Consider the following 19597-nt stretch of genomic DNA (forward strand, 5'->3'; position numbering starts at 1 on the left):
CACGAAGATAACCCAGAAATCAGCTAAATTTCAATGGACAGATGCTTATGAACGTAGTTTCCAAGAGATAAAGGATAGATTAACTTTTGCCCCAATCCTGACACTTCCAGAGGGATTGGAAGGTTATGTTGTCTATTGTGATGCTTTAGGCATTGCGTTAGGCTGTGTGTTGATGCAACATGGTAAGGTGATTGTGTATGCTACAAGACAGTTATGGAAACATGAGAAAAATTATCCGACCCATGATCTTGAATTGGTTGCAGTAATACATGCATTGAAGATGTGGAGACATTATTTGTATGGCATCCACGTTGATATTTATACAAATAATAAGAGCCTTCAGTATATCTTCAAGCAGAAAGAATTGAATTTACGGCAATGGAGATGGTTGGAATTGTTGAAAGACTATGATGTTAACATCCTATATCATCCCGAGAAAGCAAATGTTGTGGCTGATGCTCTTAGCCATAGGTCCACGGGAAGTTTATGTGATTTTCAGCCAGAGAAAAGAGGGATAGCTCATGAGCTCCAGCAGTTAGATAGCCTAGGAGCTCGAGTATTGGATTCAGGTAGTATGGGAGCTATCATACAAAATGCAGTGGTTTCGTCGCTAGTAGTGGAAGTAAAACAGCGTCAATATGAAGATCCCATGCTAATTCATTACAGAAAAACACTCCCTGAGAAGGAGAAGTCATCATTTGAGATTTCTGGAGATGGAGTTCTCCGATACCGAGGCAGGTTATGTGTTCCTAATGTTGTAGGATTACGCCACCAACTGTTAAGAGAAGCCCATTGTTCCCTGTCACACCCTAACAATGGTAGGGCATGATGGGCACCCGACTCTCATCAGAGTCCAGCGAACCCTTAGACATTCGCTCTATCAAAACTTGTCATTTCAAAAACTTTTAAAAACATAAAACTTTTCCAAATAGAAATCATTATATTTATAACGATTATGAAAACTTTCAATCAAATAAGTACTTTAAACCAATTGAAATCATCTAAAATACATACTCTTTTAAAATCCACAAATGACTCAACTGACATCACTTTGTCGACATCTCGACAAATATACCACAGGATACTATCTGCAGAAGTCTCTAAGAAATAAACTGAACATTATGAGTCAGGACAGGGCCCTGTCATACCCACAATCATACATATCTATACATGACTCAGCACAGCTCCAGAATGAGGTGGAACTTGCCAATCCCAGTTGACGTCCGAGCATCCTAGCTATACACTTAACCTGCCAAACAATCTAGGGCTGCGAGCATGAACACAGCGTCCCCAGGCAAAAGGACGTCAGTACGGACAATGTACTGAGTATGTAATGTGGTAACAAATCATAATCATAATTTGACTTAGGAGAGAAGAAATCACAATCTAACTCAATACCTGCAGCCTTCGCTGGAAGAAACATAAATGTGCACATGAAGTCTCAAAACAATCTTTGAGTAAATAATGCAATCCAACACACATGCCGCTTCCGACATGTTAACAGAATGGTCCTTTCGGACAGTTGCTTCCGGCTAGTATCACAATAGTCCCTTAGGACGGCTGCGTCCGGCATAATAATGATGGCCCCTTCGGGCAGCCGCTTCCGGCTTAATAATGATGGCCCCTTCGGGCAGCTACTTCCGGCTTAATATCACCATCATATCAATACAAACTAAATCCACAAATATCAATTTCAATCCATATCATAAGTCACTAATATATTCATCACAATTCAGTTATTAGCCTTAGTCTTTATAAGAAGTTATCAAATTTGTATCTCACTAGACTTGGGAGGACATACTTCCAGGTTTGAGGGTAGAATTGTTATGAAATTCTTACTACCTATATTCTACTCAAATTCATATTATTGCCCTACCCAAAGAATAAATTATCATATCAATACAAAGGGATGATACTATGTAATGTAAACATAAATCGTAAATGAAATAAAGTAATAAAATCTCGCACCCCCTTCAGAGTGGTTTTGAAAATAAAACTTTATGTTTCCTTTATTATAAAACTAATTTCCTCGAAATCATAAGTAAAACCATATACACAACTCAACTTGGCACCTTATGTGTGTTCCCTTTGGAACAAAATAGGAGCACAATATCAATAAGCCATCACAAGAAACATTTAGACCTTACTAGTCTAAGAATGGAATCATATGGAGTACATATAGAATGAATAGCACAAGAATCATGCCAAAGGAAGAAAGGTTTGTCTTACATACCTTGTCGCTTATGTGATTAGCTTAACTTATGCTTCCAAACACTGGACAATATACAAGCAAGGTAAACGAAACGGTAGACAACTTGAAAGAGGTTCATATACTTCTTTAAGCTCGTATTTAACTTTCGTAAATTCGGGCAGCATTTTCCCTGAAATCTTCGTTTCCCTCTAATTCCAATTCAATTTAACAACGCAATCAGCAACCAACAACAACAACAACCATCTCATATAAGCCTCTTTAAACTCAAAGCATCAACTCCCAAAGATATACACCAAAACAACCCAGTATACGCTTTGTATACGATATCTATATTCACTTTATTCTCCCAAATCCAGGAACACCAACTTATCAACAACATCAACAACAATATCAACAATCATTTTATATCAATATCCAACTAATTCCATCCATTTAATCATACCAAAATAGACCCCAACTTATTTGATATCCAAAAATGATAACTGAACTTTCAACGTCATTTTCTCTGTTGTAACCCATCAAATCTATCAATGATCATGATAAGAACATCATTAACATTTTAAAAATACCTTATATGAGCAGCCACCACGAAACCAACATCCCCCAAGTTCAAATTTTAGCTTAAAAAGACGGCAACAACTTGTACTACACTTTACTCTTCACGAGCCTCGGAATTCGGAACCTCGAACTTGATCAAAAATTGGTTTCTCTCTCTAAGGGCTCTCTTCCCTCTCTCTAAAATATTATGGATCTTTTGGTATGAAAATGAGGCAGATAAGGGTGAAAATATTCCTTAAATAGCAAGGGAAGTGGGCCTGACCCGACTTGGAGTCGGGTTGAGCCGAGCCGACTGCCCAACTTGACCTTCCTGCCTTAAAACGTCCATAACTTTTTATCCCTATGTCTCATGAAGGCCCACGACATATGGTTGGAAAGATAATTCAATTATCTACAACTTTACTATTTGGAGTTTTCCCAATTCCCAAACACTGATAGGGTTATAGCCTCCCGAAATCAGATCACCCAAAAACGTAACTTAAAAACATCTTTTTGGAGGACTCACACTTGGATTTGGCTCAAGGGTCCTTCTTGAGTTGTGTTTAACTTCACATATACCGTTCATATAACTTTTCATATGTCCTTTATAAAAAAAACACATCATGTGGGCCCCACCTCAGCTTACGGTTACGAGGGCTATGTATCTTTTAACGTATCATTCCAATCATGTTGTACGAATTGCAAATATCATACTCATGCTATCCTCATGCTAATACAGTAGAATTTCATCCTTTATATTTGCTCCTCCTTGAGCTCACATTAAGCCGTCTGCAGACTTAGTAACGCGAAATTTTCTAGGGTGTAACATCCTTCCCCTCTTAGAAACATTCGTCCTTGAATGTTAAATGAAGACTAATACTCGTATACAATTCCAACACTTACTAATATCACTCAACCCTTCACAACTCCTAAGGTCCTTTTCGATACTTATCTTTCCTCTATAAGCTTCAACTTCCCTTAACCTCATTGAAGCTTTCAGTTATATTGATTTCTATGAGGGACACATTAGTCTCTTTCCTTAAACACATCTAATCATGTTTCTTTCTCTTCCTTGTTTCATTCTTTACTCATTTAGGAATACACTTTTTTATACTAACTCACCTCTCGAATGACTCCTTGCTTATCATTGATTCCCCTCTTAAGTCTCTTCTCATAATCTTATCACATTATTCGAATCATATTAATCTTAGTTCATCAACCTTACTTCTAATCCACAAGAGAACTTAACTTAACCCTCGACTAATGATGATCACACCAGACCTATCTGGTCGGGCAGCTTATATACATACATACATGATATGATGATGTTTATGATGTAAGTTAGCATGCATTCCTCTGTCTTAAGTGACATTCAGTTACAGGTTGTTTCCCTTACTTGATATTCCCTTATCTCTTTGATATGTTGTTATTGTCCATGCCTTACATACTCAGCACAATATTCGTACTGACGTCCTTTTTTTGACACTGTGCTCATGCCCACAGGTAGACAGGGAGGGGGCCTAGATTCATAGGATTTTATCAGCAGCTACACAGGAGCACTCCATCATTCCGGAGGTGCCAGTTATTGATGTATTTATTTTGTGTACATATTTGGGCATGACGGGGTCTTGTCCCGTCCTTATGTCTAGTACTCTAGTAGAGACTCGTAGATGCGTATGTGTGGGTAGTAAACGTCCCATGATGACTACGTTGTCCATTTGTATATTATTTTTGCAGCCGTGACGGCTTATATATATACATGTGATGCCTTCGAGATTATATATGTTCAGGATAAGTACGATGATTTGCATGATGAGTGGTGCTCGGTAGTCAGCTCCAGGTACCAGTCATGGCCCCCTAGTCGGGTCGTGAAAAAAGTGGTATCAGAGCAGTTCCGTCCTAGGGTGTGTCTACGAGATGTTTCCAGCAGAGTCTCATTTATGGGCATGAAGCGCACCACACTTATAAACAAGAAGCTGCGAGGCATTTAGAAAAAATGACCATTCTTCTTCTTACTACATCATTCCATAGAGCCATGTTATAAGATTTTCTCCTCCCTAATTGTGCGCTATGATTTCAGCGGTGCCGGTAAAGAGAAAAGCCACCGCCGCCCAGAATGGTAAGGATACGACAGATAGGCGGATAGCAAGGGAGCCGCCAACAAATGTAGAAGAAGGTGAATTTCATAATGAGGCTCCATCTAATACCTCTCACACTCCGCCTGCTCTAGAAGAACAAGAGGGAGCTTCAGTTCCAGCTTCTATGCCTCCAGTTCCTCCACCGGGTGCTTCGGGTCAACAAATGACCAAAGCTATTCAACTATTGACACAGCTAGTTTCCGCTCAGGCACAGTGGTCGGGTACAGGTCCAGGTGACAGGGCACCTAGTGCTAGAGCCCGTACTTTTATGAGTTTAAATCCCCCAGAATTTTTCTGGTCGAAGCCGGATGAATACCCGCAAGGTTTTATTCATTAGATGCTGAGAACATTGAGAATCATCCATGCCTCCGATACTGAATTGGTTTTGGCATCCTATAGACTCCGAGATGTGGCGGTTCTTTGGTATAATAACTGAATATCTTCAAGAAAGGAAAATGCACCTCCCCCGATTTGGCAGGAGTTCGTGAAATCTTTTATTGGTCATTATTCGCCACCCGAGGTTCGAAGGTGTCATGACCCGACTAGGGGCCATGACGGGTACCCGGGGCTAACCACCGAGCACCACTCATTATATTACTTATCATACTCATTAAGCGTACATTCATTAATTTATACTCAATCATAGGAAAACTATTTTTCATTTGGAATCATAATTACTTTTATATACATAAGCCCTTCGGCTATCAAAATAATAATATAGGTACAATAGTAACATTGTGAGACCATACTACCCACACATGCGTATCTACGAGCCTCTATTAGAGTACTAGACATATGGACGGGACAAGACCCCGTCGTGCACAAAATACATATATATACACAAAAGAATAAACCAAATAGCACCTCCGGAGTAATGGAGTGCTCATGTAAATCTGCTGATAACTTCTACGAGTCTGGATTACCTCCCTGTTTACCTGTGGGCATGAGCACAACGTCCAAAGAAAACGGACGTCAGTACAAAAATTGTACTGAGTATGCAAGGCATGAATGAAATGAACATGATAGAGAAATCATAAGTCATAAGGTGAAGATACAACCTGCTTAACTTTTAAGGGAGGATACATTTCATGCATATATCATATTTATAATCATAGTACATGTATCATCATAGCGCATACATCATCGTATCATATAAATCATCATCGTTAACCCACGTCCGGGTAACCATCATATGCTGCCCACTAGTGGTAATCATGTCCGGCCTTCTAGGCGCGGTGGAACCATAAGCAGCCCGCCTTAGCGGTGACATGTCCGGCCAACTAGGCACGGTGGAATCATAAGCAGCCCGCCTTCGCGGTGACATGTCCGGCCAACTAGGCACGGTGGAATCGTAAGCAGCCCTCCTTCGCGGCTGCATGTCCGGCCAACTGGGCACTGTGGAATCGTAAGCAGCCCGCCTTCGCGGTGGCATGTCCGGCCAACTAGGCACGGTGGAATCGTATCGTCATATAGTCAACATAACTCATCATTTTTATACATCTCATAGGCATATCATAATCTTATCATAACTTAACATTATCATACATTCATCATTAATCCTACATTAGAACTTGAAGGTAACCATGGCTATGTCGGGGTGACATGAGGTCGTGAAACCCTGACTACGTTATGGAGTGATCATAATCGTCATATCTCACCTTGGAAGGACTAGCATTTTAAGGTGAGTGTACACAAGGAAAATCATCAATGGAATTACAGTTAGGATCATTAGCTTCATGGACATTTTATATTACTCTAGGATTCTTCATACTTAAATTCATCATCGTCATTAACATACTCGTATCATGTCTCCTTTCTTTATCATGTGCGTATGTAGCTCTTTATAGTCATGGACTCATAATTTCTATTATTTAGAAAGATCATGGAAAGATAGGAAGATTTATGTCATAGGAGTCATGCCGTAGAAAGAAAGGATTATCCTTACATACCTCTTTCCTTTAGCTATTCTATCGTTTGATCGTTCTTCTTCGTTGCTCGTGTTTCTACCTTCAAGAAAATCCATACTCATATTAGATAATCAACAGCATAAGCGCGTTTGAACTAAGCTAGAGAAATTTGAGCAGCATCTCCTTTATTTATACTACTTTCTCCATACCATATATCAACTCCCAAACGTCAATAACAACATTCATAATATCATCATCAATAACTTTTATCAAATTCATCATTATCCAATCTCCATAATTTACTCTCAAGGTCATCCATAATCATGACCATATCACAACTTTACGTTCATTCTCATCTAATGCTTCTATCATGCTCTTTACATCATTCATAACGTAATTACAATCTCAACATATCAATATTCATGATTCATTCAAAACTACTACTCAAAAATGACACTATTCCCACTTTCATGACTCATTTCCTATACCCTTCCACAATCCAAGTGTATCAACTTTTCAATACCTTAAATAACATGAAAATATCATAAAACTTACATTAGATGGTGTAGAAATAAGACTTGAGTTGAAATATCTCTCTTGCACCAAAACCCTAGTTCACTTCTATGGAATTGCTTGACTTGGATGAACTTTGATGTGTTTCTCACACTTAGTTTTGTTGATTTGATGAAGTTGATCATCAATTTCTCATGAGTTCTTGTATATGGAGTGTGTGGAAGGTTCTAGAGAATTCTTGAGTTGTGGAGATGAAAAATGAAATGAAATAAATGTGTTGAGGTCCTTATATCAACTTTTAAAAATCTGTCCTGACGAAATTATACGGACACTTATACGGTCCGTATAAGTGACCGTGAAATCACTTCAGCAACCATCCCTTTCTGTGTCAATTGGACGGCACATTATATAGTCCGTATAAATTTATAAGGTCCATATAAGTGACCGTGAAATCACCCCGTCAACTTCTCACTTCTGTGTTCATTTTACGACACATTATAAGGTCCGTATAAGTGACCGTATAATCCCATCAGTGAGGGACTTCACTGTGACGATTCTGCAGTTCATTATACGGACCGTATAATCGGCCGTTGAACCCATCTTTTCTCCGATCTTGTTCTCGTCACTTCGTTTGATCTCCAATCCTTATAGAACCTTCTTCATACTTGTTTAACACCTCATTAACGATATAAGGGATGTTATAATTCTTCTCCAAGGCACTATTAAATCATCATTAACTTGTTACTCATAAATCCTTTCCGACACACAACATATACCTTGCTTTCCTTAACCACTTTCGTCTATCACCTCAAATGTCTTTGAAATCTTATTTAAAATCATCACACGTTATTTCTTACTTATTAAATCATCATATACGTCGTGCCCTTCGTTAGTCTACTCACTGTACGTTAACGAAAAATTTTCGGGGTGTAATAGAAGGGCCCGAGCTGACAGTTTTCTAAATTTAAAGTAAGGGAATATGAGTGCCCGGGAGTATAGCCTTCACGTTAATTCATTGGATAGAAATGCTCCGACTATGATGGCTGACATGGGAGATAGATTATATCAATTCGTGAGTGGCTTAGGGCCGCATTTAATCAAAGACTGCCTGACGGCTTCATTGCAAAAGGGGATGGACATTTCCCGTATTCAGGCCCACGTCCAGAATTTAGAGGAGCAGCAAGAGCCGCAGAGGGATGACCGTGATATTGATAGAGGGCAGAGTAAGAAGGCCAAATCTTTTGGTGCCGCCAGTGACTATAGAGAGGGATCGAGGCAGTCATATTCTAGATATTCGGGTCGGTCCGCGACGAGTGCACCTCCTCGATTTGCAGGCAGGAGATTTGATCGCCCCATTTATTCTGGTCCGGGTCAGAGTTCGAGAGCCCCTGGTAAACAGTTTGGAGGTGATCCTAGCTAGCGGAGACCACCAGTGCTGCGATGTAGCCAGTGTGGTAGATTACATTTCGGTCAGTATCACCGAGGTTCAGATGCCTGCTATACCTGTGGTCAGGTTGGGAATATGATGCGAGATTGTCCATCGATGAGTGGTAGAGTTGGGGTTCAGCCCACAAGATCAGCAGTCGGTTCTTCCTCGTCTGTGAGCCCAATAGAGCAGACTCCCCAGATTCTAGTAGGTCGTGGTAGGGGTAGAGGGGGAGCATCCAATTCAGGTGGTACCCAGCCCCATATCTTTGCTCTAGCCGGACGACAGGATCTTGAGTCCTCTCTGGATGTGGTTACAAGTATACTATCTATATTCTCTCATGAGGCTTATGCATTGATAGATTCGGGTTTCACGTTGTCTTATATTACTTCGTATATTGCTGGTCGTATTAGGGTGAAACCCCAGCCAATTAAACCTTTTGAGGTATCTACTCCTGTTGGTGATTCCGTAATAGCTAGACGATTATAGAAGAATTGTATAGTGGTGGTATGTGATCGTTAGACTAAAGTTGATTTAGTTTAGTTGGAAATGTAAGTTTTGATGTGATTATGGGTATGGATTGGTTGGCCTCATGTTATGCCAATGTTGATAGCCGAATGAAAGTAGTTCGATTCCAATTCCTGGGAGAGCCCGTGCTTGAATGGAAAGGCAATATAGCATCTCCTAGAGGTAGGTTTATTTCCTACCTTAAGGAAAGGAGGATGATAGCAAAAGGCTACATTTATCACTTAGTCCGAGTTCATGACACCGAAGCAAAGCCACCGACTTTTCAATCTGTCCCGGTAGTGAATGAATTTCCCGATGTATTTCCAGATAAACTTCCAAGCCTTCCTCCGGAAAGAGAGATTGACTTTTCCATTGACGTGTTACCAGAAACTAAACCAATCTCCATTCCTCCTTACCGAATGGCTCCTGCAGAATTGAAAGAGCTAAAGGCACAACTGAAGGATTTGCTTGGGAAGGGGTTCATTAGGCCCAGTTCATCACCGTGGGGAGCACCTGTCCTATTTGTGGGAAAGAAAGATGGTTCCCTACAGACGTGTATTGATTATAGGCAGCTGAATAAGGTGACGATTAAGAATTAATATCCCCTCCCGAGAATCGATGATTGTTTGATCAATTACAGGGTGCCAAGTGGTTTTCCAAAATATATCTGAGGTCATCTTATCATCAAGTGAGAGTTAGAGAAGAAGACATTCCTAAAACAGCTTTCAGAACGAGATATGGCCACTATGAATTTCGGGTATTGTCGTTTTGGTTAACTAATTGTTATATCCCGTACTTTTGTACATTTGATTTGTCATAAGTTAATCGACATAAGTTCAACGGCAAGGTTAATGTTTGAGGTTATAAGTATTTATGCGACGCTTAACGAGTGATAAGTAAGTGTCGTGAAGGTTAAAGGTTAAACAAATCTGGGCTATACCTTAAACCGCTCGCACCGGAGAATTTTTGTTATACTCAAGTATGCAAATAAAGAGATACGTGTATAAAAGGATGGAAGTTGTATTTAAAATGATAAATGGTTTAGGTGGCGGAACCCACATTTAAAAGATAGGAAAAGGTGAAGGTTTATGCCTACAGGTTTCACTTCTAATATAAATATACACGTTCAGCAACCTTCATTTGGAGAAAATTGGATATTCACTTAAGCATGGCATAGCAACATATATGTTACATTCTGTATTTTCGTGCGTCGGAAAGCATGCGAGTTAAATGACACTACAAACGGAAACGTGGTTATCCCCCAAGCTTATAGGTGGTTGTGGTGATGGTACAAATGTGTTATAAATATTAGAAGTTCAACAAATCTAAGAAACTAAGTTTCGTCGAGGTTCGAAATTTATTTGGTGAAATACGGTCCAAGCTATAATATCCCGTATTTTTGGACTAAAAAAAATTAATCGTCCAACATGAGCAAATTTAGTCGAGCCCAAAAAATTCGATCATATTCAAGGATGAAAATCAAGAACTCGGTGTATACAAGGAATGAAGTCCCGAAATGATTTAAGATGAAAAAGTGTGACGACAATGATGAAAAATAATATTTTATGTGTGACAAATGAGGTTATGAACTAGTGTTATATCACATGGTCATAACAATGAGCAAATGGAGTGCATTAAAAATGGTCATTATTTAAGTGAATTGAGATCAAGAAATTAATTATGGGTATAATTTTTACATGGGAAATTATAATGGAAGTCTAGGAATTAATTAAGGTTATGGGCTAATTCCTTGATTGGCATGGTCAACGTGAGTGGGGGTGAGATGGCAGCAATAAGACAAAGTGGATAAGCGTAAATCCACATGGCATCATGATATTTATTCCAACCTATGACTAATTGTATATGCAAGATCTGTTAGTGGACACGTAGATTGGACATGATGCAATGCAAATATAATATGCATAGGTTGTGTGGACCCCACGGCCACCAACAAGAAATAAATGGGATCTGTCCTTTTCTTTTTAGTGGCTTCTCACGAGAGTAACTCATAAGGAGCAGCAAGTGCTTACACATTTTGTATGTGTCTAAATGAGTGACACCTTATGATAAGTGAATTACTATAAAATAATGGTCAACAAGAGTGGACCCCACTGTCCACAATGAAGAACCCATTTAAGATCTGTTGTGCACTATATTTATATATTTTGGAGGCAGCAAATGACTACAAGGTATTTTGGTTACTCTTATCAAAAGGAAATATTTTATAACGTGTAAGAGGTCTTGAGCAAATTAGGAAAATTCTATGTTGATTACGTTGAAGGCATCATATATATTTCCACACCAGCACCAAAACGTAAAGGAGAAGTGTTGATTTGAAGGGTAAGTAAGTATGATTTCATTCTTCTATAATTATTTCTTCAACGAGTTTATGATTCTAACACTAGTTCCCTCCAGATTATGATGAATCGAAGATTTCTACGAAGTAAAGTAAGATGAAAGAAGAGTAGTTTATGGCATATGAGGTAAGAAATCCTCTCTCCTAGATATATTTAAATTCGTCCAGGTCATAGTTAAATTGTGAGACGGGAACTACGAAATTAATTGCGGGAAATCGGATAAATGATTATTGTTATCATACGGACTGTTTGATGGTTATCATAAATTATTTAGTGAGCTGGAATATCGTGAAATGTGCTGTAGTTATTGTTATCCTGCTTGTTGTTATACAATGTATATACGAAAATAAAGAAGTGTATACAAGTATCGATATAGGAATTGATGGAATAAACGCAAACTTACGAATAGAATTGTCAATTGATATAGTTGGAGTTGTGGGTTGTTTTTCTTGTTGTAAATATATGATATAAAGCCGAGATTTGTGGTAAATGATGTCCTTATCATATTGAGAATATTTTTAAGGTTAAGAAGAAAACATACGAAAAGGTGCCATGGAGTATACGAATTGTAATTCGAGCTTGTCGCTCGTTATAGAGTATTACGAAATTGTTATGGACATGCATGTTGTGTTTTTGGGATTTATTTGTTGTTGGGCTGATATACCAAATTGGGAGATGCTAATGATATCGAGGAGATGTTGCCCGTTACGTTTTAGAATTAAGTCATCAATTAATATATATGATATGCGAAATCCTTCTTAAGTCACGTGCGTATTCTTATGATTATAGGTTTATCATATTAATTGTGGAAGTTCTTGGCTGGACTGAGGTCTTGAACGACGTAAGGTATGTAAAGCTAACCCTTCTTTCTTTTTGGCATGATCTTTATGAAACAAATAGACGATGTATATATATATATATATATATATATATATATATATATATATATATATATATATATATGACTCCAAAGAACTCCTATTCTTAGAGCCACTAGAATGGCTAATGTTCTTGATTTCCAGAAACTATTTTATTATGTCTTGATACGTGTATATAATCCTTGAGGTTCTATTTTCATATAATCCACAGCGATATTCGAAAGGTATTTGATATAACTATTGTGTTGGTTTTCAAATGATGTTTCGTTTTGATTATTCTATTGAGTCTCAGATATGATTTAATTAGCATATGGTTTCTCACTACTCTGCTCGTGCATGCCTCAATATGTGTTTCACCGAGTCCCGGGCCGGGTATGTTATCGTGCACAGTTTCACTGCATTGTTCACCGAGTCCCTCACTAGAGGGCCGGGTACGGTATATATATATTATGGTGTTATGGTGTTATGCTGTGTTATGGAGTTATGCTGTGTTACGGAGTTATGCTGTGTTCTGGAGTATGCTGTGTTATGGCGCCAAAGACAGGGTGGCGACCATGTTCACCGAGTCCCATAATGGGCCGGATATGATATATGATATTGACATGCATGATTTATGTTTCAAAGGCAAGCATTTTGGTATTCTGGTTATTGTACTCGTTTTCTGTACTTCTTATTTCAGTTATGATCCTGTTTACTGTATTTTATGCTTTACATGCTCAGTACATATTCCGTACTGACCCCCTTTCTTCGGGGGGCTACGTTTCATGCCCGCAGGTGCAGATACTCACTTTGGTGATCCGCCAGCTTAGGATTCCCTTTCTGCTGTCTTGGAGAGCTCCGTCGTTCCGGAGCCTAGATTTTGGGACAGACTTCCTGATATGTATATATATATATATGTTTTTGTCCAGGGGTACGACGGGGCCCTGTCCCGTCATATGTTACTGTTGATACTCTTAGAGGTCTGTAGACATGTATGTGGGTTGTGTACAGGTTTGATCAGCTGTGTCTATATGGTTATTGCGGATGTTCTGTCGTGGTAGCAGTCTTGCCGGCTTGCATATGTTATCGTTTCGTAGTGGCAGCCTTGTCGGCTTGCGTAATATTCTGATACGTAATGGCAGCCTTGTCGGCTTGCGTAGTATAATGATATATATACAGTGGCAGCCTCGTCGGCTTGCGGATGTTATTTCGATATGATTGATTGAGGACCTATAGTATCATTCCGGTTATGTTGACAGGTACATGTGGGTGTCCAGCTCGGGCACTAGTCATGGCCCACGGGGCTGGGTCGTGACACTAATGCCCGGCGGTGTTTGTGAATCTGATGAATAATGTATTCAGGCCTCTTTTAGATTTGTTTGTGATAGTATTCATTGATGATATTCTAGTATACTCTCGGATAGAGACAGAGCATGTAAACCATTTACGTATTGTCCTTGGGATTCGCCGGACGCGTGAATTGTACGCTATCTTTTTGAAATGTGAATTCTGGCTGAATTCTGTAACTTTTCTAGAACACATTATTTCAGCTGATGGCATTCGAGTTGATACTCAGAAAATTGAGGCTGTGAAGACTTGGCCAAGGCCTACAACACCTACAGAAGTCTGTAGTTTTCTAGGATTGGCAGGTTACTATAGAAAGTTTGTGGAAGGGTTTTCCTCTATCTCAGTGCCATTGACGAAGCTAACTCAGAAGTCAGCAAAATTTCAATGGACTGATGCTTGTGAACACAGTTTCCAGGAATTGAAGGATAAGTTGACTTCAGCCCCAGTCCTGACACTTCCAGAAGGACCAAATGGTTATGTTGTGTATTGTGACGCCTCTAGTGTTGGGTTAGGTTGTGTGTTGATGCAGCACGGCAAAGTCATCACCTACGCTTCAAGGCAGTTGCGGAAACATGAAAAGAATTACCCAACTCATGACCTCGAACTGGCCGTGGTTATTCATGCACTAAAGATGTGGAGACACTATTTGTATGGCGTTCACATTGATATTTATATAGATCACAAGAGTCTCCAATATATTTTCCAACAGAAGGAGTTAAATCTATGGCAAAGGTGGTGGTTAGAACTGTTAAAAGATTATGACATGAGTATTATATACCACCCCGGAAAGGCGAATGTAGTAGCTGATGCACTTAGCCGCAAATAAATAGGTAGTCTATGTGAGGTTCCTCCGGAGACGAAAGAATTAATTCGCGAGCTTCACTAGCTAGCCAGCCTCGGAGTTCGCCTAATTGATTCAGTCGATGCAGGGAGTAGTATTCACAACCCGGCTATTTCATCCTTTGATATGGAGGTAAGAGAGCGCCAATATGAAGATCCCCAGTTGAACCACTATAGAGATACATTCCATGAGAATGAGAAGTCGCCATTTGAAATTTTTATAGAAGGAGTTCTTAGATACAGAAACAGGCTATGTGTTCCAAATATTACGGGACTACATCTTCGGATTATAGAAGAAGCTCATTTCTCTCGGTATTCCATTCACCCAGGAGCGACAAAGATGTATCATGACCTCAAATTGAGGTATTGGTGGGATGGAATGAAGAAAGACATAGCAGAATTTGTAGCTCAATGTCCAAATTGCCAACAAGTGAAAATTGAGCATCAAAAGCCAGGAGGATTATTGCAAGCGATGGAAATTCCAGCCTGGAAATGAGAAGTGATTAACATAGATTTCATTGTGGGTTTGCCTCGTTCTTGGTGAAAGTATGACTCTATATGGGTGATCGTGGAAAGACTCACGAAATTAGCTCATTTTCTTCCAGTTAGAACCACATATTCGGCGGAAGATTAAGCAAGGTTGTATCTGAAAGAGATTGTACGACTTCATGGTGTCCCAATATCCATTATTATTGATAGAGGAGCACAATTTACAGCTAAATTCTGGAAGTCCTTTCAAGAAGGTTTGGGTACTCAGGTAAGGTTTAGCACAGCGTTTCATCCACAAACTGTTGGGCAAGTCGAACGCACTATTCAGACCTTGGAAGATATGTTGCGGGCATGTGTGCTAGATTTCGGAGGTAGCTGGGATGATCATTTACCCCTTATTGAGTTTGCATACAACAACAGTTATCATTCCAGTGTTCAGATGGACTCGTATGAAGCTCTATATGGAAGAAAGTGTAGATCCCCAATTGGGTGGTTCGAAGTAGGAGAGGTAAAACTAATAGGTCTGTAGTTGATTCAATAGGCGGTGGAAAAATTCAAGGTTATCCGAGATCGATTACTAACAGCCCAGAGTCGCCAAAAATCTTATGCGGACAACCGTCGGCGGGACCTGGAATTCCAAGTCGACCAGTGGGTATTCCTGAAGGTATCACCGATGAAAGATGTGATGAGATTTGGCAAGAAGGGAAAACTAATTCCTCGATATATTGAACCTTATGAGATTGTCCGCAAAATAGGCCAAGTAGCTTATGCACTGAACTTGCCTCCGGAACTTGAATCAGTCCATCCAGCTTTTCACATATCAATGCACCATAAGTGTGTCGGAGATCCTACTAGGATCATGCCAGTAGATGATGTTTAGGTGACGAAAAAGTTAGCTTATGAGGAAGTACCCATTGCCATACTAGATAGGCAAGTACGAAGACTTAGAAACAAAGAAGTAGCTTCAGTCAAAGTCCTGTGGTGAAACTATAACCGAGAGGAAATGACTTGGGAAGCGGAAGAAAACATGAAGTCCAAGTACCCGCACTTATTCCAACCCCCGAAAGAGATCCAAGATGAGACATCAATAATATGAGGTATATATACTATCTTTTCCTGCTTTTGGATCGTGTGTGGCCATAATTTCTTACTATTGTGTTGTAGCCCTGTGAGGCGTTGTTATTGTGAGCTGTTGTGATAGGATGGTAGTGCCATATTACAGGGGAAACTCTAGCGAAATATTTGCAGAACTCACGAGAACTTAACATTCGAAGATAAATGTTTTTAAAGGGGGGGAAGAATGTTACACCTCAAAAACTTTCATGTCGTTGCACAGTAAATATAATAACGCAAGGTGAGGCATATATGATGTTTCTATGAGTAAGAAGTAGTACTTAATTGTTCCCATTAAGAGTCCAAAGACGTTTGAAGGAAAAGAAGAAAGTTCATTGAAGAATGTCAAGCATAAGTTGTGTTTTGGGAAGGATTTACAAAGTACCGAGTTAGTGTTGACTTAATGGTGTCTTAAAGAAGAGTTATAATGCCTCTTAGATTGTAAATTAAGTGTTAAGCAAGTGCTAAGAAGTTTCTATAAGGATCGGGGATCAAACGAAACGACGAGAACAACTTCGGAAAACTGGGAGTTATACGGCCAACTTATACGGCCCGTATAATTTATATTGTCCATATAAGGGACCCTATAACCTGTCCAGAAAAGGGTCTCCACTGGAAGCATTATACGATCACATATACGGACCATATAAGTTATACGGACCGTATGTGTGTCTGTATAATACCGTCGGGACAAATTTTAAGTTTTATAAAGGAGGCCCCAAGTTCATTTATTTCATTTCCCATTTTCTCTCCAAACCTCAAGGCACCTCTAGAACTTTCCACACCCTTTATTTACAAGAATCCCACATAAATCAAAGATCAGCTTCATCAAACCAAGGGAATCAAGTGCAAGGAAGCTCTTTGGGGTTGTTAGAAGTCAAGAATCTCTTTGGATTGAAACTAGGGTTTTTCTTCAAGTGAAGCATTTCCATCCTAAACTTATTTTTACACAATCAAAGGTGAGCTTTATGATAATTTCATGTTATTTAGAATATTGAGTGGTTGAAAGACTTGGATTATGGAAGAAAGTAGAATATGGGTTACAAATATGAGAATAGTAGCATTTTTTAGTAGTCGCTTCACATAAAGCATGATTCTTGACATGTTGCGATTATAATTATGTTATAAATGATATTAAGAACATGGGAGAAACATTATATGAGGGTGAATGTAATGTTGTATTATGACCATGGTTATGGATGACCTTGAGAGGAAATTGTGGAAATGGATAATGTCGAACTTGACAAAGTTATTGATTGTGATATTATGAATATTATTATTGACGTTTGGGAGTTATTATATTATATGGAGAAATTTATAGAAACAAAGGAAATGCTGCCCAATTTTCGTTAGCTTTAGCTTAAGCTTAAGTACGATTCCGATTATCGAATCTTAGCACGAACTCCTTTGAAGGTAGAATTGCGAACTTGGAAGGAAGTGTATAGTAGGCAAGTTAGAAAGGAATAAAGGTATGTAAGGCTAGTCCTTTCTTTTCTAAGGCATGATCCATATGACATGACTTTCTTTATTTTCCATGACCATCTTACATTCCGGAAACTATGAGTCTATATTTATAAAGAGCTTCACATGAGGTAAAGATAAGAGAAATGTTACAAGTATGATAATGGTGATGATGAGTCTAAGTCTAAAGATTCTCAAGCTCATGATATGATAGTTTTATGAAGCTAATGATCCTTTGATGTTGCTCATTGTTGTTACACTCACCTTATAATGTTAGTTCCTTCAAGGTGAGGTTGGATGCTCATGATTACTCTATAATGGAATCGGGGGTTCTCGACCTTACGTTACCCCGATAGAGTTATAGTTTATCTTTGAGTCCTTATGCATGCTTTATGAGATGTATATGGTGATAAGATTACACCGTGCCTATATGGCCGGGAAGACACCGCTAAGGCGGGGGTCATATACACCATGTCTTGAGGGCATGGGTAGACACCACTAGTGGGCGGTATGAGATGTTTACCCCGGACGCAGGAGGCCTGGACGCGGGCTAATGATGATTACACCATACCTATATGGTCGGGAAACTTATATATATACATACATGATATGATGATGTTTATGATGTAGGTTAGCATGCATTCCTCTGTCTTAAGTGACATTCAGTTACAGGTTGTTTCCCTTACTTGATGTTCCCTCATCTCTTTAATATGTTGTTATTGTCCATGCCTTACATACTCAGTACAATATTCGTACTGATGTCCTTTCTTTTTGGACGTTATGTTCATGCCCACAGGTAGACAGGGAGGTGGCCCAAATTCATAGGAGTCTATCAGCATCTACACAGGAGCACTCCATTATTCCGAAGGTGCCAGTTATTGATGTATTTATTTTGTGTACATATTTGGGCACGGAGGGGTCCTTTCCCGTCCTTATGTCTAGTACTCTAGTAGAGGCTCATAGATGCGTATATGTGGATAGTAGATGTCCCATGATGACTACGTTATCCATTTGTATATTATTTTTGCAGCCGTGAGGGCTTATATATATGCATGTGATGCCTTCGAGATTATATGTGTTCAGGATAAGTACGATGATTGGCATAATGAGTAGTGCTCAGTAGTCAGCTCTGGGTACCCGTCATGGCCCCCTAGTCGGGTCGTGACAAGGGCAACATGAGATTTGGCAAGAAGGGCAAGCTTAGTCCCCGGTACATTGGACCTTATGAGATTGTACGCAAGGTAAGGCAAGTGGCTTACAAATTAGATCTATCTCCTGATTTAGATTCAGTTCACCCAGTTTTCCATGTATCGATGCTTCATAAGTGCATTGGAAATCCTTCTAGAATTGCACCAATAGATGATGTCCAAGTTACCAAACAATTGTCTTATGAAGAAGTCCCCATTGCCATTTTAGATAGGTAAGTACGGAAGCTTAGAACCAAAGAGGTAGCTTCAGTTAAAGTGTTATGGAAGAATAATAACCGAGAGAAAATTACTTGGGATGCGGAAGAAGACATGAAATCCAAGTACCCGTAATTGTTTCCACCCCCGGAAGAGATTCAAGATGAGACACCGTGATTATAAGGTATGTGATGCTTTCTTTTAATGCTTTAGGTCGTGTGTGGCCACATTTTTCTTGCTATTGTGTTGTAGCCCTGTGAGGCAATGTTATTTTGGGTTGCTGTGATAGGATGGTAGTACCATATTATAGGGGAAACTCTGACAAAATTTTTGTAGAATTCCCGAGAACTTAACATTCGAGGACGAATGTTTTTAAAGGAGGGAAGAGTGTTACACCTCGAAAAATTTCATGTCGTCATGTGGTGGATAGACTAACGCAGGGTAAGAAATATATGATGTCCCTACAAGTAAGAAGTGGTACTTAGCGGTT

The 19597-nt window shown here is 39.4% G+C and overlaps 1 long non-coding RNA gene across 1 annotated transcript; it reads left to right on the forward strand.

Annotated features, from left to right (window-relative positions):
- The first annotated feature begins 11265 nt into the window (after positions 1 to 11265).
- On the forward strand, positions 11266 to 14254 carry LOC132602207 (uncharacterized). The gene is made up of 4 exons (XR_009567656.1): positions 11266 to 11580; positions 11656 to 11723; positions 12387 to 12443; positions 13250 to 14254. It is a non-coding gene; the product is annotated as an uncharacterized LOC132602207 (long non-coding RNA).
- Positions 14255 to 19597: the final 5343 nt, after the last annotated feature.

This window comes from Lycium barbarum, chromosome 7 (assembly GCF_019175385.1).
Source record: "Lycium barbarum isolate Lr01 chromosome 7, ASM1917538v2, whole genome shotgun sequence".
NCBI lineage: Eukaryota > Viridiplantae > Streptophyta > Magnoliopsida > Solanales > Solanaceae > Lycium > Lycium barbarum.